Consider the following 26,225-nt stretch of genomic DNA (forward strand, 5'->3'; position numbering starts at 1 on the left):
GCCTTCCCCCCTTTCAAGATAGTAGGGGAAGTGTTAAGGAAGTTCGCCTGCTCAGAGGGAACAAGGATGACTAATCGCTCCCTTCTGGCCAGCTCTAGATTGGTTCACAGAGGTACTGGAGTGGATAGTGGATTTTCCCAGATCGCTCCACTAAGGAGCGATCTTCTCAAACAGCCCCACTTCGACAGGTTTCACAAGAACCTCCCCGCTCTAAGTCTGACTGCCTTCAGACTATCGAAGGACTTGTCAGAGCGAGGGGCTTTTCGCGCGAGGTTGCGAAGGCTATCGCAAGAGCCAGAAGATATTCCACCTCTAAAGTGCATCAGTCGAAGTGGGAGGTGTTAAGAAGATGGTGTAAGACTAAGAAAATATCCTCTTCCAGTACCTCTGTAACTAACATTGCTGATTTTCTTCTCTATTTAAAGAAGAGTTGTAACCTGGCAGTGTCAACAGTGAAGGGTTACAGAAGCATGCTGGCCTCTGTTTTTAGGCATAGAGGTCTAGATCTAACGAATAATAAAGATCTTCATGACCTTATAAGGTCTTTTGAAACCACGAAAGACCAGAGGATTAGAAGGCCTAGCTGGAACTGGAGAGGACTTTCTGTCCTGTCATGGCCCTCAAGTTCTACCTAAAACAAAAAGCCTTATTAGGAGGTACAGAAGAAAGTCTCTGGTGCTCTGTAAAGGATCCTAAGAGACCTATTTCGAAAACGCCCTAACGTTCTTCATAAAGGATGTGATAAAAGAGGCTCACCTTGCATGCAGTGAAGAGCACCTCAAGATTCTCAGAGTAAGAGCACATGAAGTGAGAGCCATAGCTACGTCAATGGCCTTTCACAAAACTTGTTCTCTCCAGGCTCTTATAGAGTCAACATATTGGAGATGTAACTCTGTTTTCGCCTCCAATTATTTAAGAGATGTGAAAATTACTTATGAAAAGTGCTTCTCTCTGGGAGCTTACGTTTCTGCGGATTCAGTGCTGGGAGAAGGAGCTGAGGCTAATCCTTCTTAACTTAGTTTCGTGTTAAATTTTTCTTTTATGTTATTGGTGGTTGTATTTATTGGTCGATTGTAAGAGGGAATAGGGGACCCTCTTGCAATTCATAGGTCATAACATTACTAATATGGTCAGGTGATTGGGATTGGCTTCAGTGCTTCTTGTGTTTTACGTAGAGAAACCTAAAACTCTGTCATGTAAGTGGGTCAGCCCCCATTGGTACGATCCAGAGTAGGCTCTGTCGCGTAAGCGGGCTAGCCCCCATTGACATGATCCAAAGAGTTGTTCAGTCATAGGTCCATACCTCGCTGGAACTCTTGAGGCAGGCAGACTCATAGACAGTAATCATGAAGTCTTCTGCCCAATCAGGTTAGAACCATGGATTATTATATCCGAAAACATATGTTGTTTTTTCCCTGTTGTTTTAATATTTATTTTAGTTATATTTAGCTGTCTCTTACCCTCCACCAAGGGTGCCAATCAGCTAAGTATATATCTGCTGGGTAAGTTTTCATGTACAAAAATGATATTGTTAAGATACAATAAAGTTTTGTACATACTTACCTGGCAGATATATACTTAGCTATAGACTCAGTCGTCCCGACAGAATTTCAAAACTCGCGGCACACGCGACAGGTAGGTCAGGTGATCCACCATTCCCGCCGCTGGGTGGCGGGATCTGGAACCATTCCCGTTTTCTAAACCAGATTTTCTCTTCCACCTGTCTCCTGAGGGAAGGATGGGTGGGCCATTAATCGTATATATCTGCCAGGTAAGTATGTACAAAACTTTATTGTATCTTAACAATATCATTTTTCTTTTCAGCCGTGCCGGACCCATGGGCAGCTGCAGAGGACGCTCTTCAACACCCGTGGGACAACCTCTTCGTTTACGCCTTTCCCCCGTTCAGCCTGATTAGCAAGGTGATCAGTAGAGTGCTGACCACCCCGAATCTCAGGATGATCCTGGTGGAGGCCATTTGGTATCCAGGCCTGCTGGCTCTCCTTGCAGAAGCACCGAGAGAGATTCCCCATTGGCACAACCTTCTCGCCCAGCCACATGTAGAATGGTACCACCGAGCAGTCCAGTCTCTACATCTTCACGGCTGGCTGTTATCCACCATCTCTTGCGAGCGAGAGGCTTTTCTCGTAGCGCAGCAACAGAGATGGATGGAAATGTCAGACAGTCCTCTGCAACTGTGTACTAGGGGAAGTGGGCCGTCTACTGTGGTAGGTGTCGTAGACGGGGTCTATCTCCTCTCAGAGCCACTCTTCAGCAGGTAGCGGATTTCCTCTTTTTTTCTTCGTCGAGAAAAAAGCTCCTCTCAGTCCTCACAGTGAAAGGATATAGAGCCGCCCTGGCACTAGTCCTGAAACTGAGGGGATTGGCCATCTCGAACGAGTTCGAGATCTCCTTGCTTATGAGGAGCTTTGAAAGGTCTTGCCCACCCAGGGAACTCAGGCCCCCTGAGTGGGACATGACTCTCGTCCTTAGGAGTTTGACTCGAGGACCCTTCGAGCCACTCCGAGAGTCGTCAGACAGGGATCTGACCCTCAAGACCCTCTTCTTGCTGGCCCTGGCATCGGCGAAGAGAGTAGGGGAACTTCATGGTCTTTCCTTCGATGTGAAACATTCCAGGGGATGGGGATCTGTGACGCTCGTTTTCGTCCCGAACTTCGTTGCGAAGACTCGGAAACCGTTGATCCCTGACGACAGGTTCGAGTCTTTCACAATCCCCTCCCTAATAAACTTCATCAATAATGATGCGGACGAGATGCTGCTTTATCCTGTGAGGGCGCTACGGCGCTATCTGAAGAGAACTCGGCACCTCAGGCCTGAGTGCCGACGCCTCTTCGTTAGCACCGGGGTGACCAAGAAAGAAGTATCCAAGAACACGCTTTCTTTCTGGCTGCGTGAGGTGATCAGGAGAGCGTACGAAGCTGATGGTAGTGACGACATCCGTATGCTCCGTCCGAGAGCCCACGAAGTCAGGAGCATTGGTCCTTCCCTTGCGTTCCGTCTTCTTGATTTGAGACTGCCTTGACGGAGTTACGCATTTCCAACCTTTGGTTGAAACTGCGTAGCGGGCAAGAGGGCTTTCGAACTGGGAGAATTATATCCTAGTTTGAATCTAAATATCTCAATTTTTCTCTTACTTGAACATCTTCCAATCTCTTACTTTCTTTTGCTCAGTTGCTCCCCCTAGCTGTCCTCCTTCTCTTCACTAAAACCCTCGTGCAGGTTAGGTAGGAGCTGGGTCTCTGAACTTAGGCTTTGCCTTGATCCAAATGGCAGGGACTAGAGCGGTTTGGTCCGCCGCTCGATTATGTTTGGACCCTGAGGATATTGATGTGATTCTACATCAATATTTATTGGGGCAGGACTACATGTGGGGACTTGCCTACGGAATCCGGGGAGGTATAGTCTCCACAGTAGGACTCTCGGCAATTTATCCGGATTGCCCTCTAAAATAACATGAATGGGGATGATTGCATACTAGCTATGCCCTCGGTCCTATCAAGCGGGTTTTTCTTACACTTGAGCCAATCATGTTATGTTAGAACCATCCCTTCGGGGTAGGGTAGGGAGTGGACATATGGGAGTTGGTCTCTGCTGTGTGTCTTTGGTGAGGGGGAAGTCTTTGAGAGGAGACCCAGTTTTTACCATGGTTTGCAGTTGGTTTCTCTGTAATTTCAAAAAAAAGGAAAATGGAAATTGACTATGGAACTCGGTCCCCCGGAAAATGTGACCCCATGACACTAAATTCCCATCTGACCCTGGAAACGAACAAGGACACCCTTTTGGACACTTCAACCCAAAATATACCAACCATGGAGCCTTTTATTAGGCCTAGAAGATTTATAAAAAAATTCCAGCCTAGCCCTTCTCTAGCTTTATTTGAATCACTTTTTGGAAAGGACACTTGGACAAGATTTTTGACAATAGAAAGTGAAAAGAAAATTTCAAATTTAAAATTAGAAAATTATTTACTGACCAGATATCCAACAGAAAACATGAAATTTCGTCAAACACAAACAAATACATGGATAGTGGAAACCACTACTAAAGCCCAATCAGAAAATTACATACAAATTACGAACATAGATAACGCACAAATAAAAGTCACCAAGCATAATAAACTAAATAGTATTACTGGTACAATAATCCTGCCAAATAATGACGACGAATTAATAGATAAGAATATGTTGATGGACTCACTTAAGAAAAAGATACAAAAATATTGAAGAATGTGACATCTATGATATCCCAAGTAGGAAAAATTCAAAAATAAATATACAGATAGCTAAATTGAAATTTGAAGGAAATGAACTCCCTTTAACTATTAAAGTATTAGGGCAGACGAGAGAGATAAGACCATATATCCCCATCCACTACAATGCAAATCATGTAGTAAATATGGCCATTCAAATAAAATTTGTAGAGAAGCTCCAAGATGTGCATGTTGTGGATCATACAACCACACAACAAAATGGGACTGTGAAAACTCAATTTGCATAAATTGTGGTCAGAATCACCACTCAAGATCAAAGGAATGCGCATATTACCTATACAACACTGAATTAAAAATCTTACAAGAAAGAAGTGGAATGTCAATAAGAGAAGCGAAGATAGAACTAAAAGTAAGAGGTTTACAAGACCCAGCAAGGAAAAACACATATAAAGAGGTAGTAAATAAAGAAGCGCAAAACCAAATTCCTACAATATTGCACAGTATAAATCAAACTGAAAATACTCGTAATATAAAGGCCCAAAATTCAAGCTCAGAAGATACAGAACATATAAGCAACACAAATTTATATAATATATTACCAACACCAGAAATGCAAGAAGACATGATGAATGTGGAGGACAAGCAAAATACAAGAGCTAAGTCAAAAGACAAAAAAAGACTACTTGAAACAACCCCACCCAAATCCAAGAAACAAATTAAACAATCAGTAAGACCCAAAATCTATATGGAAAAAAATTAATACCGAGAAGACAAAGTCAACGAAAATTGCTTGCAAAAAAAATGAAAAAAGAGAAACCCAAATAAAAGAGAAAGTTAAAACATCAGATAAAATTGAAGAAAGTATTGAAATAGAACCCAAGATCAAAAGCCATTTAAATGCACCTCTAATAAAAAGAACATCTGAGACTCTTCAGCCAATAAAGAAAACAATAGCAGAAATACATCACCCACCAAAAGAAGAACAAAGTATAGCAAAATTATACAACTTCAATAAAATTCAAAGTTCAGGAAAACAAATAAAGATACTAAAACAAAACCCCAAACCTTCTTAAAATGTCTATTTTACAGTGGAATATTAGAGGATACGTATCAAATAATGAAAACCTAAAATAATTAATTAGAGAATGTAATGCAAATATCATTTGCTCACAGGAAACTAAAATAGGTAACAATGTTCTCAATGCTGGCATAAATTATAATGTGTGGAAATCAACACAAATTTTAAATGACAACAGCCAAGGAGGAACTGCAATCATAACGCATTCTTCAATCAAATGCCAACCTGTTAGGATTAACTCAGTAATACAGGCATGTGCAGTTCAAGTATTCCTGGAAAAAAAAATAATATGCTCAATATATATGGAACCATCTTTAGAAAGTCGCTTAATAGATCATCTTGGAAATAATAGACCATTACAAGTGGAAGATTTAGAAAATCTAATAGAACAATTACCAAAACCTTACTTATTAGTAGGTGACTTCAACGCCAAACATCCCATGTGGGGAAGTACATCATCTGACAGGACGATGACACTTTTCTAGACTCACAGAGTGGACCATCATCGCTGTTCACGGGAACGGTCCTGCTGGACTACGCACGCAGACCGGTGTGGGCTCCCCCTTTGGTCCTCTTGAGAGGCTTTGGCCTCCACGAGGACTGGGACGCGTCTGAGGATGGTATCAGCTCCCTCCTGTCAGATGCACACTCAGCCCCACCCAGACGACAGTCACGGTGACCGGTCTCGGTGGCGGCAGAGGTTTCGCCTGCAGTACAAGTTTCGTAACCCTCCTTGGGAATACGTTTTCTCCAGACGGTAACATTTTCGTAGACTCTTGGAGAGGCCACCACCGCAGGTTGATGGCTGCCCGTGACTCGCTTCTCCAGCTGCTAGTTCCGCTGGCAAGGCAAGCGATAGCGTCCAGTCTTCCTCCCCCATTCTCTCTCTTCCTATGGCTACACTGGAGGGGCGAGGTGAATGGGAGGGATCCTGCAGAGCGCTCTCCGCAGTATTCAGCGTTGGGGGGGACTGTGTTCCTGGAGGGACCTTCGGGTCCTACCGGACATACGTCCATGTTGTTGAGAAAGGATCTTGCCTGTTCCTCCTTGATTTCTACGGGAATCGAGGAGGACCACCGCCCTGTTATCGTCTGACGAATTCGGGGGGTTCCGCCGAGCGCTTAAAATTCTTTGGAATTTCTAGCTGTCTCAGAGTGTTTTTGTCTTCTACGATCTGCAAACACTTGTGCGAGACAAGAAGTCCGGATAATTTTTACTATGATAATAGGGAATCTCGTCGAATGCTCGAATTCCTTGGAATTTCTGGCATCTCAGAGTGTTTTGGTTTTCTTGCAAATTCCAAGCACAGTTGAGACAGACATTGCCGGTAATTGTTATTACGAACTCGGGAGTCTCGCTAAGCCATTAAATTCCTGGAATTTCTAGTGTTTGAAGGAAGTGCTGCTGCTGAAGGAAGAATGTCTTGGGAGGGGCTCAGCCTGGATGGACCTGGTGATCCGTTGCCTCAGTACGCGGTCACCCCCCGGATACAGAGAAGAACGGGCAATAACAGTCAATCCTCCTCTCTTATTTTCCCTTTACTTCTTGGTTATACCAGAATGAAAGTGGGAAATAAGAGGAATTCAGTGGAGTTTTCTCCTTGGAATTCGAACCAGAGAGACTATGTTTTTGGTTCAATCCTAGGATCTTACCGAACATATGTCAACCCGTTCAGGATGGATAGCACCGAGAGTTTGAACGCCTCTTCAGTGCTACTGTTTTGGGAACATCCAGTTCGGCTTGAACTAGTCGTCTTCAGTAACCTGTTATCACCATAGAAGTCTCCCTTTGGGAAAACTTCACCTTCGCTTTCTTCATTAGAGAATGAAAGAGGTCTGCTTCCAGTCCTTATTCTTGTTCCTCGAATGAAAGCAAATTTAGGCTGGAGGTCGATGTACAGGAACCTACAAATATACTACGTATATTTCTCTCCCGACATGCTTCTGTTATCAGTTGAATTGTCCAAGTAGTAGGCACATAACTGTAGTTAACTCTACGGGTATGTGGCAGAGATGAATAGTATCTTCTCTTAATTGACCCGCAACTCGGGACTTCCTTGCAGGCCTCCCAAGAGTTACTGGTTTTGATTTTGAGATACTAGTGGTATTGTTTTCCAACAGCCCCACAGCATTTGCATTTTCACTGAATAGGAGGGTTTTCTCCCCTCCCATTTCAGTTAAAATGCAAATGCTCAAGTGTATCTTTTTTGCGCTTGAGGGTTCTAGCCGAATGCATTCCTTCACGGAATGGAATACCTGGCAACTCACGATGACACGTTTAGCGAGAGCTAGCGGTGTGCGGCGCTGCCAGTGTGCCTCAGCCAGCCAGTACAGCTTGCTCTCCGAGATATTTCTGTTGGTATTGTCTCTGTCGAGGATTGACTACCGATTCGAATCTCTGCCTGACAATCACAGACTTCAGCCTCTGGTTGGCTGGAATTCTTGCATATGTGTATGACCATCTCTCCAGCATCGCCTTTTGCCGTTGCGAGAATTTTCAGACAGAGATATCTCACTAGACTCATTATCATCTTTCTGTTTACCTCACGGAAACACTAGTCAGTAGCCTAATCTTCCGCTTCATTGCACCTGCCGCTGCGATGACGCGGAATGATATTCTTCAGACAATCTGAGATTGTCTTCTAATGTACATTTCGTAATTTGTAAAGTGTGCAATTATTCTTTATTCACCCCGAATTGTAAATGAATAACGGAAGTCTTCACCTGTTCCCTGATCCAGCCCACCAGAAGCGGTTCTTCAGGCAGTACAATCCCTGTATTTTCATTACTGAAAGGCTCTCCACTTTCATTGCAAACTCCGACTTTCTCACTGAACAGCAATGAAATAGCTGTTTAGCTTTTGCAGTCCTCTGTAAAACAAGAGAGATTAAAGCCGACTTCACTGGTTGGTGTCATCGACAGGACTTTTTCTCTGTTCAGAATCTTGAGAGTTTACTTCTCTCAATTCAACTGTGAAGACTTAGGTCCGCATTCACCTTAGTCATCAGGGACCTCGGTTTCTAGAAGGCAATTGACTATCGTCTGATGGGCGCATGCCTTAAGAGAATCATCATCTCATCTCCCAACATCATAGACGACTTGTATGGTTGTTCTCGGCATAACCCTTCAAAAGGCGGGTGTCATGTTGTGACTACGTCTCGGATGCACAACGGCTCACTGCTCATGGCTTGCCGCTCACAGAGCGCAGTCAGTCGGCAGCTGTTGAAGAGTCTTAGACCATCATGAGCTATGCTGTGGACTTTGTATTGGTTGATCCAGATCAGTCATTACTTTGTCCTATTGGCATGTTGCTGTACCCATAAAGGATTGACACCCACCATAGTGTGTCAGTGTCTTTATCCGCTGCTGACTGCCATTGCATAAGTGTCCGATGTCACGTCTTTTTCCGAGTATTATGTGACCGTGAGAGACTTCTCTGCAATTGGATAGTCCAGTGAATGGGTACTTGACATTACTCCAAAGAATATGTTGGACAGAAAGATAGATAAGGTCTCATTGCGACCATATTTATCTTTTCCTTCAGGCCTGCCCACAGGTCCTTGGAACTTCATTTCCTTGGACCGGTGGTGGATGCTTGCAGGTTGTGTTTGCTTACCCGGCTCCTTCAAGAGGACAAGTTGCATGTCACCTACGGTGTGCAGTTCTAGAGGTAAAAAGGATGCGAGAGTGACTGGTCTCTCCACCTTCCCCAACTTGTCCTTCCACTTCTCTTCCTTCGGGTTGAGGGTAGGACTCAAACTTACACTGGCTGGTCGGGCGATTGATGCGGTAAGCTTACACAAAGAGCTTCCTTTCTGTTTCTTATCAGAATCATAGAAGCAATCCTGCTCCTTCCTCTAGCAAGGGGAGGAAGGAGACTGGCAATAATGCAAACCCTTCCCAGAACTTTGCATTAATGCCTCCGACTCTAAATATTCTTCACAACCCATTTTCGGGTGAGTTACGATTCCTCACTGATTTCGAAAAGGCCCAGAAGTCTGACTCTTGATTATGCAGCTCCTATACTCTGATCAAGTTGTCAGAGGCAGGGCACTCCTTGTTCTTATGACCAGGAGGAGTAGCCTAGGTGTGTAGAACTGCAGTCAGTTCTAGAGTCTCACTCATATTCCTCCCACCAATCAGTGAGTCTTCCTTATGTAAAGGACTGAGGGTTTGTATGTCATGTAGGAACAAATCACAATTTTTTTAATTGTATTTTTCCTAACTATACAAACCTTAGGTCCTTTACATATATGCCCACCTCATGCCACCCCTCAATCTGAACCTGGGCCGAAAGGCAAAGTGGAGTGTTTACATCCGGGCAGGCTGGCCTACTTGCCTGCCACACAGTAGTTACTGCCTAACCACCTTGTTCAAGAATATAACGGCCGTAATTCTAGCTACACTGAAAGTAATTCCTTGTGTAAAGGACCTCAGGTTTGTTTAGTTAGGAAAAATACAATTTACTTTCAAAACTTGTGATTTTTCTCACCATAAGGGTATGTCGTCATCCGAGTTTTGTGCCTACAGCATAAGACACCCATTCCATTAAAAAAAATTTCTGACTTAAGTTTGAGCTTGTCTTACTTTGCATTCTTGTGGTACCCATGTGGAGAGGATTTTTGATAAGTGTTAGAATTTATATGGTTTTTCTTTTGGGATTTTGCACTGCAATTTAAGTATGTTAATCAGTAGATAAACCCTGTCCATATGGAAGAAGCCTGCAGGGTCCTGTGTATGTGTTTCCAGATAGCTTCCCTGTGAAAGTTTGCAAAATTAAACTGGTTCCTAGTTAAACCAGTGGTGGGGCAAACTTTTCAGAGTAAGGGCTGCATCAGTGGGCCATGAAAAGTCGGAGGGCCTCACGTTTTAATATATGGCAGTGCTCTTTAAGATAATACAACATATAGACACCAAGGTTGATAAATACAAATTCAGAAACTAGCAGAAGCAATTTAATGGGAAAAATGTTTCTGGTCACAGTTCTGCTTTACAATTCATTAAATTATGGCACAAGGTTGCTGGTAGAAACTTTCGTCACTGCATTTAAGTTTGTGTCTGACAGTATGAACCTGTTCTTTGACTTATTTGTCTTCATGCAGGAAAAACTGCTCACAGATGAAAGTGGAACCAAAAATAGAGAATCTGGCAGCAAAATTTCTTAAAAATGGAAAACATTGAACTGCAAATTATTTGTAGCTTTACTAATGGTAGGAAGTGAGACATTTCCTTCAATGAATAATCAGATTGAATGCCCAACAATTCAAGCTGTAATTTCATCAGGTGCTGCATCGACATCAGCAGAGAAAGGAGAAGTTAATAAGTTGTATTTAAGCTCTGTCTCTGAAATCCTCAAACCTTTTTTTAAACTCGTCAGTCAAGCTTCTCACTGAATCCCTAAGTTTTGAGCACACATTTGCAGGCACTTTCTCCTTTCCCAACATAGAAAAATGGGATATTGATGTATAACTCGTGCATATAAATTTATATTTTATAAACTCTAAAATATATGTTCACTCACAAAAATGAATTTATTTTTTTTCTGATTTGCTGCAGGCTTCTGTTGGCCACACACAACCCCTTGGAGGGCTGCTTGCGGCCCTTGGACCGTAGTTTGCCCGCCATAGAATTAAACCAAGCCACCTGATCAATGTAGTCACTAATCTTCTAATGTTGAGGTCTGTTACGGACCGAGATCCGCTCGGGTTCGTTATTATAATAAACAAAAAGGATTCGGCACCAACAATTGAAACTCGGGATACGAATATAGAAAGAATCTCAAACAGAACAGAAGTTTATTTACAAGCTTATTAACAAAGATAAATGCAGAATGGTTTCTCCTATTTACATAATAAAATTAAATTTGACAATATGTGAAATGGGGAAACAGTGTGGTAATGAAATACTTGCTGGCCAGTTTTGCAACTGTTGAAATCAGTGCCCGAAGCGAGGGCTTCACAAAAGAGGGCAGTAGAAACTGCAGACGGCTTCTTGACTTCGTAATGCAGGAAGAAATATCTTAGTCTTGAAACTTGAAGGGTGGGTTACTCTTCAAAACCGCTTGTAGGGCATTTCTTCTCTGAAGGGTTGCTCAACGTCGGGATCTCTCTCTCCGACTACAGACGATTTTGTTTCGTTCACTCTCTGGTGCGTCCTCTTCCTCTCTATCCTTCATCTCTACCTTCTCTTATCTCTGATGATCTGATCTCTCAATTTCCGCAGTCATATATATACTATGCGTCGATCTCGGGGCAAAGCTTAACCAGCGAACGTCATAGTCTCTTGACAGGAACTTTTTAGAAGGATCTAGACGAAATGTTACATCATAATACACAGCGTTTCTGACGACGGTCGAGTGCTGGAGTTCCACGACACACCTGAGTATTCTCGAACAATCATGAGAATAGACGCTTCCAACACGTGCGGGAATGCCTCCTTGCTCCAGACCTACTAGAAGAAGATACATTTTACTTTCCTTTAATATATGTTACTTCATTATAGAGCGATTACCATGACACGTTCCCCCAAAAGAAAAAAAAATTAAATCAACTGATTTTATTATTTTTTTTAAAGAAACAAGAATCGGACAACAGGGGAACAATTCTGCATAAAGCTTTAACTCAGTTAAATAAGCACTCTTCTCCATTCATTCACCCAACCATGCAAACAGAAAACGGACTATCTTCAGGTTGTAGTCTTGTAATTCTAAACTCCAACGCATTAGACATTTATTCTTATTCTTAAACCTTTCCAAATAAACTAACGGATTATGATCAGTATACACAATTAAAACAGAACTGCTACGTGCATAAATCTCGGTGTTACAAGGCTGTAACTAAACAATTCTTTTTCAATAGTTGAATAATTCTGCTGCGCTTTATTCAGTTTCTTTGAATAATAGGCAACTGTATATTTCATTCCATTTACTTCTTGTAACAAAACCCCTCCTATGCCAATATCACTGGCATTGATCGCTAAATTAAATTCCTTATCACTTGTTGAAAGCTTCTACATTCGCGCCATCAAATTCAAAACTCTGTCCTTTCCTAAATAGATTAGTTATGGGAGCGCTTATCTCTGAGAAATTTGGTACAAATCTATGGAAATACGAAACCATTCAAGATATTTCATGGCCTGTTTTTTAGTTGTCAGGATTGGGAAATTTACGATACTTCTATGTTCTGATCTTTTGGACAGATTTTACCAAGACCTGCTTTATGTCCTAGATAAGTAATAGAGGCTTTCCCAAATTCGCATTTCCTTAGATTAAGAATGAGATTCACTTTTGTAAGGGCTTCTAAGACTCTCGCCAAAAGCCTTACATGATCCTCCCAAGTCTCCGAGAATATCACAAGATCTTCTAAGTACACGACACAGTTGTTGATGCCATTTAAAACTTTATTCATTAACCTTTTGAAGGTACTGGCTGCATTCTTCAAGCCGAAAGCCATAACTTTGGGCTCGAAACTACCAAATGGCGTTATAAAGGCGGATATTTTCCGGGCTCATTTACTTAAAGGTACTTGCCAATAACCTTTAGCCAAATCAAGCTTTGAAATGAATTGGGAATTTCAGATCCTATCTAAGCAATCGTCAGCCCTGGGTAAAGGAAAATTACTTTGCTTAGTTACACTGTTTACTGTCGGGAAATCAATGTATAATCTATCTGATCCATCTTAAGACCTTTTTCACCAGAACTACCGTGGAACTCCATTCACTCTCGCTAGGTACTATCAGATCCTTATCAAGCATGTAGTTCATTTCCTTCCTCACAGATTCTGCTTTTTCTGGACTCAGACGATATGGACTTTGCCTAATGGGTTTTGTGTCCTGCAACTCAATATCATGTTCTGAAATATTGGTTAGGCCTAGTTTGTCACTAATAGTTTCAGGATAATTCACTAAAACATTATGTATTTCTCTCAATTTTTCCTTTTCTAAACTCTGATTAAAAATTTCGAAATTCTTAAGCACCTCGAAGTTTTTCTCAAAACTAATTTCTTTCTGTGACACTGTTACTACAGGTATGGAGCGTTTGTTATAATTCTTGAGCAAGTTTACATGCAGCCACTTTGTTTTATGCTTCCCCATATTGATTAGATAATTTAGATTTCCCTTCTTTTCTAAAATTGTAAAAGGACCTTCGACCTTATAAGATAAAGAGGAACCTTCTTTCTGGACTTATACTAAAACTTTATCTCCCACACAGAAACTTCTCTCTTTTGCTCTAAGATCATGTTTCCTTTTAGTTTCCCCTTGACTTTCACTCGCGTTCGCCTTCGCTAGTTGCCAAGCATCTCTTTAAATTGTTTTTATAATACTCTAGATTAGCTATGTAGTCCTCAATACCTTCTTCAAGCATTAAAATGATATTGTTATAATACAATAAAGTTTTGTACATACTTACCCGGCAGATATATACTTAGCTAATGTCTCTGACGTCCCGACAGAATTAAAAACTCGCGGCACCCGCTACAGGTAGGTCAGGTGATCACCCCTCTCCCGCCGCTGGGTGGTGGGAATAGGAACCATTCCCGTTTTCTAATCAGATTTTCTCTTCCACCTATCTCCTGAGGGGAGGCTGGGTGGGCCATTAATCGTATATATCTGCCGGGTAAATATGTACAAAACTTATTGTATTATAACAATATCATTTTTGTACATGCAACTTCCCCGGCAGATATATACTTAGCTGATTGACACCCTTGGTGGAGGGTAAGAGATAGCTCAATACTAGATATAAACAATAAAAACAGGGAAACAACATCTGTTGTAGGTACAATAAAAAATAAAAAACCTTGGTTCCTACCTGCTTGGGCAGAAGACTTCATGGTTACTGTCTATGAGTCTGCTTGCCTCAAGAGCTTCAGAGATGATAAAACCTGTTACTGATAGCCCTTCTGGATCTTGCCAATGGGGGCTAGCCCACTTACTTGACAGAGCTTTGTTTTGGATCATGCCAATGAGGGCTGACCCACTTATCATATCAACGGGGACTAACCCTCTTACATGACAGAGCTTAGGTACCAAATAACTAACAAGGAGCACGACAGCCAATCCCGACCACCTGACCACACTATCATTGTTAGAACTACGATTTGAAAGGGATACACTTCCCACACCCTCTTCCAATCAACCATAAAAACACGACACAAATATTAAAATTCCTAATCTAACTAAACTAAATAGGATTAGCTTCAGCTCCCTGCCCCAGCAACGAATCCGCAGATACGTACGGTCCAAGAGAGAAGCACTTATCATAAGTTAGGCGAACGTCTCTCAAATAATGGGATGCGAAAACTGAATCGCATCTCCAGTAGGTGGATTCGACAAGAGTCTGAAGAGACAAATTCTTATGAAAAGCTAAGGAGGTGGCGATGTCTCTCACCTCATGAGCTTTGACTCTAAGGAGTTTGAAGTGCTCGTCCTCACAGGATGCATGAACTTCTCTAATGACGTCTTTAATAAAGAAAGCTTGGGCATTTTTAGAAATAGCTCTCCTAGGATTTCTGACTGAGCACCATAGACTCTCCGCATTCCCTCCAAGTCGCTTCTTCCTCTCGAGGTAGAACTTGAGGATCCTGACTGGACACAAGGTCCTCTCTAAGTCTCTCCTTACCAGCGAAGACAGTCCCTTTAATTTCGAACGTTCTTGGCCATGGCTTAGAAGGGTTCTCGTTCTTTGCAAGGATAAGGGGTTTAAAGGAGCATACTGCAGAGTCCTTCTTGAACCCAACTGTGCTCTCCAAAGCCTGCAGTTCACTAATTCTCTAAGCAGAGGGTAGCGCAAAGAGGAACATAGACTTCCTGGTCAAATCTCTGAAGGAGGAAGTATGCGGAGGTTCGAATTTCTCAGACATCAGGTATTTCAGGACCACATCCAGGTTCCAACTGGGTGGTTTTGCAGTCTTGAACTTCGAAGTCTCGAAGGATCTGATCAAGTCATGGAGATCTCTGTCTTCTGCGATATTCAGGCCTTTATGCCTGAAGACAGAGGAAAGCATGCTCCTATAGCCTTTAACAGTGGAGACAGCGAGATTGCATTCCTCCCTCAAGTACAGGAGAAAGTCAGCTATGTCTGTCACAGAGGTACTGGAAGAGGATACATTCTGGGCCCTGCTCCACCACCTTTGAAACACCTCCCACTTCGACTGGTACACGCGTAACGTTGAGGTTCTTCTGGCTCTTGCAATAGCCTTTGCAGCACCGCGTGATAAACCTCTCGCTCTGACAAGTCCTTCGATAGTCTGAAGGCAGTTAGACCGAGAGCGAGGAGGTTTTTGTGATGTATGTCGAAGTGGGGCTGTTTGAGAAGATCGTTCCTTAGTGGCAGCGACCTCGGGAAATCTATCATCCATTCCAGTACCTCTGTGAACCAATCTTGAGCTGGCCAGAACAGGGCGATGAGGGTCAGTTTTGCTCCTCCGCCGAGAGGAGCTTCCTCACTACCTCTCCTAAGATCTTGAATGGGGGAAAAGCGTACCCGTCGATCCCCTTCCAATCTAGAAGAAGAGTCTACTGCTACTGCCCTCGGATCTGAGATTGGGGAGCAGTTGTTTTCCAATCTCGCATTCCAATGTGTTGCAAAAAGGTCTAGATTCGGTCTTCCCCAGAGGTTCCAAAGCTTGTTGCACACTTCCGAATGCAGAGTCCATTCCGTGGGAAGGACTTGATCTCTTCTGCTCAGAAGGTCTGCCCTCACGTTCTTTTCTCCTTGGATGAACCTGGTGAGGAGAGTAATGTTCCTGTCCTCGGTCCAAAGAAGTAACTCCCTTGCTTTCTCGAATAGGGAGGAGTGAGTACCTCTCTGCTTCCTTATGTAGGCTAGTGCTGTCGTGTTGTCTTGAGTTTACCTGTAACACGGAACCCGTGACTTGAGATTCGAAGTGAAGGAGTGCTAGATGCACTGCAGCTAACTCCTTCTTGTTGATGTGCCAGGACACCTGTTCCCCACTCCGGGTGCCTGACACTTCTCTCTCACCCAGAGTTGCTCCCCATCCCAACTCGAGGCGTCTGTAAACAACACTAGGTGAGGGCTCGGTAAATGAAGCGAGACTCCCCGGTTGAGTCTGTTTGGGTTTAACCACCAAGAGAGAACCTCCTTTATCCTCTGATAGATGAAAGGAGTCCGAAAGGTCTTGGGATTTCTGATTCCAATTTTCCCTCAGGAAGAATTGCAGGGGCCTTAAGTGAAGCCTTCCTAGAGAAACGAACTGTTCCAACGAGGAAAGGGTCCCCAGAAGACTCATCCAGTCCCTCGCGGAACATTGTTCTTTCTCTAGGAACGTTGTCACTTTCTTTAAACATTGATCTTGTCTTTCCTGGGATGGATATACAGGCGGTCCCCGGGTTACAACGGGTCCGGCTTACGACGTTCCGAGGTTACGACGCTTTTTCTTAAATATTCATTGAAAAATCCACCCTGGGTTATGACGCTTGTTCCGAGGTTACGACGCTTCCGACGCTCCGAGTTTACGACGCTTTTAAAAAACACATACTATGATAAGATAAGAATCCTTTATAGTTTAGCACAGTTTCTCTCTCTCTCTCTCTCTCTCCTCTCTCTCTCTCTCTCTCTCTCTCTCTCTCTATACTACAAAGATGTATGTTTTTTAGTATGATAAATAAATGATTTACTATTTTCAAATATTAATATTAATTTATACAGCAATAATATCAATTCATTAAAGAAAATACCATAGTGAATTAGTAAGATTTTAGCTTATATTTAAAAAATTATGGAAGAATGAAGGAAATCCCAGTCTTCTTCAAGTAACTTCCAGTAACCTTTTCTGAGATTCAGGTACTAAAACTGTCAGATATATCAAGTTCTGTGACAGCCAGGAGGGGGAAAATTTGGGGGAAGAGCTGCAGTGTTGCAATCACGTGGTCCTGACATTTTCCCGTCCTCTATCTCTCTCTCTCTCTCTCTCTCATTTACTGAGACTCGAGATTTTTTATGTACTTGTACTATTTGTTTTTAATACTTTCAAATAATAATAATAATAACTGTAATTACAAAATTCATATGTGATAGTATTTTAAAGAAATACAATACGTACTAATCTATCCATGTCACTTTTAATTAAGGTTAACTCTCTATCTCTCTCTCCCTCTCTCTCTCTCTCTCTCTCTCCTCTCTGCTCTCTCTCTCTCTCTCTCTTTGCCCCACACAAGATAATAATGGGTAATAGTGTTAACTCCCTCTCTTTCGCTGGAAGCGTTATAAGTATTTTTTGAGAGAACAGAGAGAGATAAACACTCTCTCTCTCTCTCTCTCTCTCTCTCTCTCTCTCTCTCTCTCTCTCTCTCTCTCTCTCTCTCTCTCTCTACTCTCTCTCTCTCTCTCTTTCTTTTCCGAGATGAAAGAATTTTTATGGTACTTGTATGTAAAATGTTTATTGATAATTTCAGTTATTTAATAATAATAATAAAACTTTAATTACAAAATTCATAATGGTCGTATTTTAAAGAGATGAAAATGACCTTTCCATTTCACTTGTAAGGATAATTCCTCTTTCTTACTGAGATGAGAGAATTTTTATGGTAGATGCACGTGTTTATTATATTTTCAAATAATAATAATAATAATAATAATAATAATAGAAGTAGTAATAATACGATAACTAATTTCAAAAGAAAATTCTTCCCTTTGTCTTTTTCTGTATCAATTTCCCCACCTCAACTCGAGTGACACTCGAGCTTAACAATGCCATACAATGGTCAACGAATTTAATGGTTTTATGTAATCTCTCTCTCTCTCTCTCTCTCTCTCTCTCTCTCTCTCTCTCTCTCTCGCTCTCTCTCTCTCTCTCTCTCTCTCACTGAGATGAGATCATTTTCATGGACGTGTATGTAATAAGTTTATCTTAATATTTTATTTTCAATAATAATACTATTAGTACAAAATTCATATCTGAGTATTTTAAATACAATAATAATTCGATTTCTCTCTTTTAAATACTGTAAGGACAACTCTCTCTCTCTCTCTCTCTCTCTCTCTCTCTCTCTCTCTCTCTCTCTCCTCTCTCTCTCTCTCTCTCTCTCTCTCTCTCTCTCCAACAAGATACTTGTTATACATTTGGTGTTTCTATTTCTTCCTTTTATCTCTCTCGCTCTCAGCAAAAGAATTGATAGACAGACAAACAATTGCACAGTCCTCTCTTTCTCTCTTCTCTGGAGAAATATATGTATTTATGGGAGGGGGATAAAGTTGCCTACAGACATTCATTTCAATCTATTGAAACCATAAGGAGTTATTTCTCTCTCTCTCTCTCTCTCTCTCTCTCTCTCTCTCTCTCTCTCTCTCTCTCTCTCTCTCTCTCTCTCTTGTATTTTAATGAAAATATACAGTAATTCGTGAATACACAGTGTTGCACATGGAAAAAGTAAATTAGTGATAATTTTAGAGATACAGCCCTAAGAAAAATTGCAAATTAGTAGTGAAATTTTCCCTGTGGACATGTTTTCAAGAACGTCGTTCCGGCTTACGACGATCTTCGGGTTATGACGCGTCTTAAGAACGGAACCCCCGTCGTAACCCGGGGACCGCCTGTACTCGAAAACCCCGAGAATCCATCAGAATCCCCAGATAGACAATACTTTGCTGGGGATTCATCTGGGACTTCCCGAGGTTTATTAACAGTCCTAAGGACTGAGCTAGGCCCAACGTTAAATTCAAGTCCTCCAGACAGCGATCCTTTGACTGGGCACGGATCAGCCAATCGTCGAGATGCAAAGAGATCCTTATTCCTTTCAGATGTAGCCAATGAGCTACGTTCTTCATTAGCCCCGTGAACACTTGAGGGCCCGTCACAAGTCCGAAGCATAGAGCGCGAAACTGAAATACTTTGCCCTGCACCATGAATCTTAAGTACTTCCTGGACGAAGGATGAATAGGCACATGGAAATGGAAATAGGCGTCCTGAAGGTCCAGGGACACCATCCAATCCCCTGGACGAAGAGCTGCGAGGACAGAGGATGTTGTCTCCATTGTGAACTTTGTCTTTATTACGAAGTGATTCAGGGCGCTCACATCCTAGACTGGTCTCCACCCCCCCTGAGGCTTTCGGCACTAAAAACAGCCGGTTGTAAAAACCTGGGGACTTAAGCTCTTGTACACTTTCTATTGCCTCCTTGTCCAACATCTGCTCTACTAGTTGTAGAAGGGCTTGGCTTCGTATAGGATCTCGGTATCTTGCTGTTAACTCCCTTGGAGTTGTTGTCAAGGGAGGTTTCTCCCTGAAGGGGATAAGGTATCCTCTCTCGAGGATAGAGAGGGACCAGGCGTCCGCCCCCCTCTGTGTCCAGACTTTGGCAAACTTCAATAGTCTGGCACCCACTGTTGCCTGGAGGACTGCTGTCTCACTGGGGTTTTGCAAAAGATCTTCGCGAAGATCTTTCTCTCTTAACTGGTCTCCTCCTAAGAGAGGATCTAGAGGCAGTTCTCCCTCGAAAGGGCTCTTGAAATGGAATCTTCTCCCTCTTGGTCATTGGTACCGCAGGTGCCAATCTTTTAGCTGACTGAGCTAAAAGATCTTGGGTGGCCTTCTCGGATAAAGACCTAGAGATGTCCTTAACAGTGTCCTGTGGGAGCAGATGGCTCGAAAGAGGAGAATACAGCAAGGCGGATCTCTGGAGAGGCGACACTGATTTAGCTAAAAAGTAGCTGTATACCGACCTCTTTTTAAGGATTCCCAATGCGAAGAGGGACGCAATTTCTGTGGACCCATCCATTACTGCCTTGTCCAAGCACGAAAGAACGCTGGTCAACTCGTCCATTATCACGAAGTCCGGGTCCTGAGCTCTCCTGGCCAGAGCTCCTAAGGACCAATCCATGAAGTTGAAGACTTCAAGGGTGCAAAATAGACCCTTAAGGAGATGGTCCATTTCGCACATCCCCCAAGAAGCCTTTGCCGACAGAAGAGAGCGTCTTCTTGATGAATCCACCAATGATGAAAAATCTGCATCGGCCGAAGAAGGTAGGCCCAACCCCATGGGTTCTTTGGTGTCATACTAGACACCTGGTTTACCTGCCAGCTTGGAAGGAGGGCAGGAAAAAACCATCTTTCCCGCTTCCTTCTTAGAGAGGAGCCAGCTCTCTAAGTTCTTAAATGCTTTTTTCATTGAAAGCATTGGGCGTATTTTGACAAAAGAGGGGGACTTCGAGAGCTTAGTGCTAGAAAGAAGCGATCCTGGAGAAGGAGGGTCTGCTGGGCAAAGGGAGTCCCCAAACTCTTGAAGCAGCAGGGCTGCCAGTCTCTTGTAATCAGAGACGCCCGCGTCTTTAGGAGCTTCGTCCTCTGAAACTTCCTCTAAAGATGCAGCTGGAGAAGAAGGCTTCTTCGGAGAAGGAGTCCTAGAAGGAGAGGCGCTTTTCTCCTTAGAAGGAAGCTTGGAAGAGGAACTGTGTCCACTTCCCAAGAGGGTCTTGCATAAAGAAGTCCTAGCTTCCGCTTGCAGGTGTTTAGCAGGAGAAGAACGACTGCCGCTAGGATCCTGACGCTTCACAGGCTCTTGGTGCCTGAGAGGGGAGGCGCTTGTGTCTCTTAAGGAGATCCTAACAGGAGTAGGGAGAGAATCATGAACTAGACTCTTTCCAGGTTCTTGGAGTCTGCTCGGAGAGGCGCTTGCATCACGTAGAGAGCGCCTGACAGGAGCCAAGCGCCTTGGAGGAGAAAGGCGCCTGCTCCGATCCTGGCGCCTGCCAGGAGAGGCGCTTACTTCCCTTCGAGGAGTCCTGAGAGAGGAAGCGCTTGCGTCTCCTAAGGAGCGCCTAACAGGAGTAGGGTGCGAATCACGAACCAGGCTCTTCTCAGGCTCTTGTAGCCTGCCCGAAGAGGCGCTAGTGTCACGTAGATAGCACCTGGAAGGAGTAACCCGCCTTGGAGGAGAAAAGCACCTGCCAACATCCTGGCACCTGCTAGGAGAGGAGCTTAAGTCTCTCCGAGAGCGTCAGGGGGGAGAGAAATGCTCACCGCTCTCTCTGATCCTACGAGAATTGCAGAGACTCTCCGGATCCTGGCACCTGCAAGGGGAAGAGCTTCTATCCCTTGGAGAGCGCCCAATGAGCCCGCTACTCCCACGTATGTTGCGCTGTTCCTTACGCATGCCAGGAGAGGAGCTTGCGACCTTCACAGGGCGTCCTGAAGAATCCAGGTGCTTAGTCGATGAAGAGCGCCTGACGGGAGTCAACGATCGTCCGTGATGAGACGAAGCATAAGCCGAAAATTTTGCTGGGGAGGAGCGTCTTTCAGGAGAGAGGCGCCTGCTTGAATCCGAGCGCCGACTAGAAGAAGGTCTCTTGAAAGAGCTCTTGACAGGAAGAGAAGAATCCTTCCTGTGAGAAGACCTCTTGGAAAGAGAGCCTACTAGCGTAGACAACTGTTCTTGGAGGCCTACCAGAAACTTTTTGGTAGACGAGCGTACTCCTTCAGGAGAGGAATCAGGCGACTTTGTTGCTCTCCTTTTCTGAGCAGAATACTCCGGGAAAGGCTCGGGGCTAGAGTCCGACACGTCTCCTCCAGGAGGCTTCCAGGCTCTCTTCAAGGGGCGAGACTTCGACACGGAGCTCCATCCATGCCTCGGTGGGGAAGAATCTGAGTCGGGAAAACACTTCCTAAGGATGCTTTGTCTATAGCGATCCAAGGCAGCCTGGGACGCGTCTACAGGATCTGCCGAAGGGACGCCTGACCGTTGGGTATACTCTACATCCTCCTTGCGGCTTTCGACATTCCTCCTCCCTTGGTCATGGGAGTCTGAAAGAGGTCTAGGCCTAGGGGCAATGCAGAGTCGGTAGGTCAGCCCCCCCCCCCCCCCCCCCCCCACTGCACAGGGGACACTGCACAGGGGACACTGCACACATCACTGTCCTTACCTTTTTCCATGGCTCGCAATTGCGACTGCAAGTTACGGATTGACGCTTTCATAGCAGCCATCTCCGAAGACGAATCTACGAGTTCGCTGCGGGGGGAAGGAGCTGAAACTACGTTAGAAGTAGGAGAAACTAAGTTATGGTTAGAATTACTGTCCTGATTAATAGAGCAGGACCTACTTGAGCTTCTGACTGAAGCCTTCCTGATTCTATCTCTCTCCAATTTTCAAACATAAGCAGTCAAACTCTTCCATTCCATCTCAGTCAAGTTTACACATTCATCACAAGTGTTACTGACAGAGCATTCATTCCCCCTACATTTAACACAAACAGTGTGAGGATCTACCGAAGCTTTCGGCAACCTCACCGTACACTCTTTCATACACACACTAAAGCGCCCCCCTTCAGTTGCAACATCAGACTTACTGAAGAAATTCCAATCCAAAGTCAGAAAACGGTCCAAAACAGCCTATGCCGAAGCCAAAGATCAAATACTTCACCAAAACAATCCTCAGCAAAGTGAGAAAGAATTCCAAGCAGGAGGCACCAATAACGATGTTGTCGGTACCGGCGACAGAGAAAATCTGATTGGAAAACGGGAATGGTTCCTATTCCCGCCACCCAGCGGCGGAGAGGGGTGATCACCTGACCTACCTGTAGCGTGTGCCGCAAGTTTTGAATTCTGTCGGGACATCGGAGACATTAGCTAAGTATATATCTGCTGGGGAAGTTGCTTGTACAAAATTACATTTTAACATTTCCAAAGGACCTTTAGCAGTGTGACCGAAAACCAGCTTGAAAGGACAAAATCCTGTAGTGTCATTTGGTGCTAACCGTAAAGCTAACAAAAAAAAAAGGGGTAACTTTTCTTCCCAATCATGTTCAAAATTATTACACAGTTTTTGTAAACAACTCTTTAACATTTGGTGAAACCGCTCCACAATGCCTTGTGATTCGGGGTGATAAGGTGTGGAAGTTACGAGTTTAATACCTAACTCTTTCATTCTACCCCTGAAATTTTTGGATACAAAATTACTGCCATTATCACTGTATAGTACGAGGCAGACCAAACTTAGAAAAATAATTTAACTAGCGTTTAACTACAGTCCTTGCGTTACAACTTCTTACGGGTATTGCCTCTGGATAGCGTGTTAGTCTATCAATGATTGTTAACAGATATATAGTACTCCCTCCCTTACTTCTAGGCAACGGTCCAACCATATCGATAACTACATTCTCGAAAGGTTTGCCTACTGAAGGAATATTACACAACGGAGTTCTGGGAATTACTTGATTCGGTTTTCCGGCAATTTGGTATTCATGACACCTTAAAACATACCTCTTCACGTCACCTCTCATTTTAGGCCAAAAGTACGCCCTACTAATACACCTGAGAGTTTTATTTACTCCCAAATGTCCTTGCTCATCATGCGCTAACTTCAAAACTAGTTCACGAAACTTCGTAGGAACCACTAATTGTTTGGTGATCTCCTCTTTGCTACCGGACTTGGGACAAACATAACGACACAAAACTTCGTCTTTTAAACAAAAAGTTTTCTTACACACATTATCGAGATTATCATCCAGCTCACATTAAAAAATTTGGGTTAGTGTCTAATCCTCTCTTTGCACCTTGACCAGCTCATCCTTATTCAAAAGGTTAGTGCCTCATTCATCGCAGAAACTATTACTTGATTCCACTACATTGACTACGTTATTCTCGACAGCTACACTGTCTGCTTGGCTATCGCTGTCACCACTGATAGTCAGGTCTCTCAGCCACACTCACACCAAGATCAACCTTGCCACCTCTATCACACTCGTTCGAATCCACGAACTTGCACTCATTTGAATCCACGAACAAACTATGGCTGCACTCTATGTCTGTATCTAAACTTGACCCAGTTGCGCCCATTTCAGGCACTGGAATCTCACTCACAGCATGATTGACATACTTGGATAAAGCTAAGTCATTATCAACAATAATGTCAACGCCATCAACGGGCAAACTGTCAACGACTGCTAGTTTCACTTCTGACACTACCTGACTTTCCAAGTTTACTTTTAACAAAGGACAAATAACACAAGTGTTTGGAAATCCACCTAACATGACTTTTTCTTCCATGTTGATTTCTGCCCTGTTTGGCACACCCACTCCTAATTAGGGAGACAGCAGCTCCTCCTGTGTCCTGAAGCAAGATAATCTCTCTTGAATCTCCTCCTCCAAGTGAGGAAACTACACCTTCTGACAGAAATTCCCCCCAAATTTCCTAGTTTCTCTCATCACATCATTCCTACTTGACAAAAGGTTAACTAGAGACACTGGTTTCTTAACGTCATTCCTTTCGACTGCACAATTTCTCGCTAAATGCCCTTTCTCATTACATCGTAAACAAGTTAATTCTGAGCTACTAAATGTCCCTTTATTCTTACAAACCTTAGACGTATGACCAGGTTTTCCGCATGCATAACAGTGAGTTACTTTTACTCGCATTGCTATTACTAGAACAAACTTTTACTGCTTTGTACTTCACCAGACGAAGGATCATTTCGCTTCTTACTGACACATAAATTATGAGTCAAACTATATTCATCTGCTAACCTAGTTGCTCCTGCAAAAGATACTTCTCGCCTATTTTCTATATAAAGCTTAATCTCAGGGGATATGTTATCTTAGAAGTTTTCTAGGAATACTAAGTTCTTCAGACCATCAAAATCATCAACTTGAGCAGAACTTAACCAATCACTAAACAGCCTTTCTAACTTCTTACCGTATTCTACATACTTAATATTCTTTTCCTTTCTCAAACTTCTAAATTTCTTATGGTATGCCTCTGGTACTAACCTGTACGTGCTAAGAACAGTTTCTTTCACTATCATAATCATCACCTTCCTCTTTAGACATGCAACTATTCACAGTAAGCGCCCTGCCACGCAAAACTGACTCTAAATATAGAGTCCACATTTCTTTAGGAGAACCTACTCTTTCCATTAACTTCTCAAAACACATGAAATATTTCGTTACATCTTCCTCATCAAACATTGGTACTAATTTCAACACTGCACATACATAAACCATCAGCTTCATTTTTGTTCTCGCCTGTCTGACTGTTAAGAGTACTATGCCTGAAACGAGCGATTTCCAACTCATGCTTATGTTCTTTCTCTCTTTCTTCCTGCTGTATTACCAACATTTCTCTCTCTTGCTGCATTTTCATTACTTCTCTCTCTTGCTGCATTTTCATTATTTCTCTCTCTTGATGCATTTTCACTACTTCTCTCTCGTGCTGCATCTTCATTACTTATCTCTCAGCTGCCCTATCATCTCTCTCATACTTTTCTCTTTCTTTCCTTTCAACATACTCACAGAGATCATTCCCCTTTAGACCTAGAAGCTTACCAGACTCAATAAACTTTTTCATCATCTCACTCATTCTGGTTCTTTCTATATTCTCCTTTTCAATCTGTTATGCTGCCAAATATCCTGGCATGGTTGCCAACTGTTACGGACCGAGATCCGCTCAGGTTCTTTATTATAATAAACAAAAAGGATTCAACACCAACAATTGAGACTCGGGATACGAATATAGAAAGAAACTTAAACAGATCAGAAGTTTATTTACAAACTTATTAACAAAGAAATGCAGAATGGTTTCTCCTATTTACATAACAAAATTAAATCTTACAATATGTAAAATGGGGAAACAGTGCGGTAATGAAATACTTGCTCGCCAGTTTTGCAGCTGTCGAAATCAGTGCTCGAAGCAATGGCTTCACAAAAGGGGACAGTAGAAACTTCAGACAGCTTCTTGACTTCGTACTGCAGGAAGAAATGTCTTAGTCTTGAAACTTGAAGGGCTGGTTACTCCTCAAAACCACTTGTAGGATGTTTTTTCTCTGAAGGGTTGCTTAACGTCGGGATCTCTCTCTCTCTCTCTCCGACTACGAAAGACTTTGTTTCCGTTCACTCTCTCTCTGATGCGTCCTCTTCCTCTCTATCCTTTGTCTCTACATTCTTCTCTTATCTCTGATGATCTGATCTCT

The 26,225-nt window shown here is 43.1% G+C and overlaps 1 protein-coding gene across 3 annotated transcripts in view; it reads left to right on the top strand.

The window, feature by feature from the left end:
• The window catches only part of LOC135198645 (uncharacterized), a 72,462-nt gene that overhangs the window by 33,019 nt on the left and 13,218 nt on the right, over positions 1-26,225 (top strand). The gene's annotated exons all lie outside the window — the stretch shown is intronic.

The sequence above is a fragment of the Macrobrachium nipponense genome, chromosome 22 (assembly GCF_015104395.2).
Source record: "Macrobrachium nipponense isolate FS-2020 chromosome 22, ASM1510439v2, whole genome shotgun sequence".
Classification (NCBI taxonomy): Eukaryota; Metazoa; Arthropoda; class Malacostraca; order Decapoda; family Palaemonidae; genus Macrobrachium; species Macrobrachium nipponense.